Consider the following 2,124-nt stretch of genomic DNA (forward strand, 5'->3'; position numbering starts at 1 on the left):
TTAAGTAACATGGTCATGTAGGTAACATGGTCATTTAGGTAACATGGTCATGTAGGTACATGTAGGTAACATGGTCATGTCGGTAACATGGTCATTTAGGTAACATGGTCATTTAGGTAAAATGGTCATGTAGGTAACATGGTCATTTAGGTAACATGGTCATTTAGGTAACATGGTCATGTAGGTAACATGGTCATTTAGGTAACATGGTCATGTAGGTAACATGGGCATGTAGGTACATGTAGGTAACATGGTCATGTCGGTAACATGGTCATTTAGGTAACATGGTCATTTAGGTAACATGGTCATGTAGGTAACATGGTCATTTAGGTAACATGGTCATGTAGGTAACATGGTCATGTAGGTAACATGGTCATTTTAGGTAACATGGTCATGTAGGTAACATGGTCATTTAGGTAACATGGTCATTTAGGTACATGTAGGTAACATGGTCATGTAGGTAACATGGTCATGTAGGTAACATTTAACATTACATTTACATTTAAGTCATTTAGCAGACGCTCTTATCCAGAGCGACTTACAAATTGGTGCTTTCACCTTATGACATCCAGTGGAACAGCCACTTTACAATAGTGCATCTAGGTCTTTTAAGGGGGGGGGGGGGTGAGAAGGATTACTTTATCCTATCCTAGGTATTCCTTAAAGAGGTGGGGTTTCAGGTGTCTCCGGAAGGTGGTGATTGACTCCGCTGTCCTGGCGTCGTGAGGGAGTTTGTTCCACCATTGGGGGGCCAGAGCAGCGAACAGTTTTGACTGGGCTGAGCGGGGACTGTACTTCCTCAGTGGTAGGGAGGCGAGCAGGCCAGAGGTGGATGAACGCAGTGCCCTTGTTTGGGTGTAGGGCCTGATCAGAGCCTGGAGGTACTGAGGTGCCGTTCCCCTCACAGCTCCGGTAACATGGTCATTTAGGTGCATGTAGGTAACATGGTCATGTAGGTACATGTAGGTAACATGGTAATTTAGGTAACATGGTAATTTAGGTAACATGGTCATGTAGGTAACATGGTCATTTAGGTAACATGGTCATTTAGGTGCATGTAGGTAACATGGTCATGTAGGTACATGTAGGTAACATGGTCATGTAGGTAACATGGTCATATAGGTAACATGGTCATTTAGGTAACATGGTCATTTAGGTAACATGGTCATTTAGGTAACATGGTCATGTAGGTAACATGGTCATTTAGGTAACATGGTCATTTAGGTACATGTAGGTAACATGGTCATTTAGGTAACATGGTCATTTAGGTACATGTAGGTAACATGGTCATGTAGGTAACATGGTCATTTAGGTAACATGGTCATTTAGGTGCATGTAGGTAACATGGTCATGTAGGTACATGTAGGTAACATGGTCATGTAGGTAACATGGTCATGTAGGTAACATGGTCATTTAGGTAACATGGTCATTTAGGTAACATGGTCATGTAGGTAACATGGTCATTTAGGTAACATGGTCATTTAGGTACATGTAGGTAACATGGTCATTTAGGTAACATGGTCATTTAGGTACATGTAGGTAACATGGTCATTTAGGTAACATGGTCATTTAGGTAACATGGTCATTTAGGTAACATGGTCATTTAGGTAACATGGTCATGCAGGTAACATGGTCATGTAGGTAACATGGTCATGTAGGTAACATGGTCATTTAGGTAACATGGTCATGTAGGTAACATGGTCATTTAGGTAACATGGTCATTTAGGTGCATGTAGGTAACATGGTCATGTAGGTAACATGGTCATTTAGGTAACATGGTCATTTAGGTACATGTAGGTAACATGGTCATTTAGGTAACATGGTCATTTAGGTACATGTAGGTAACATGGTCATGTAGGTAACATGGTCATTTAGGTAACATGGTAATTTAGGTGCATGTAGGTAACATGGTCATGTAGGTAACATGGTCATTTAGGTAACATGGTCATTTAGGTAACATGGTCATGTAGGTAACATGGTCATTTAGGTACATGTAGGTAACATGGTCATTTAGGTAACATGGTCATTTAGGTAACATGGTCATTTAGGTAACATGGTCATGCAGGTAACATGGTCATGTAGGTAACATGGTCATGTAGGTAACATGGTCATTTAGGTAACATG

This window comes from Oncorhynchus nerka, linkage group LG7 (genome assembly GCF_034236695.1).
Source record: "Oncorhynchus nerka isolate Pitt River linkage group LG7, Oner_Uvic_2.0, whole genome shotgun sequence".
Lineage (NCBI taxonomy): Eukaryota > Metazoa > Chordata > Actinopteri > Salmoniformes > Salmonidae > Oncorhynchus > Oncorhynchus nerka.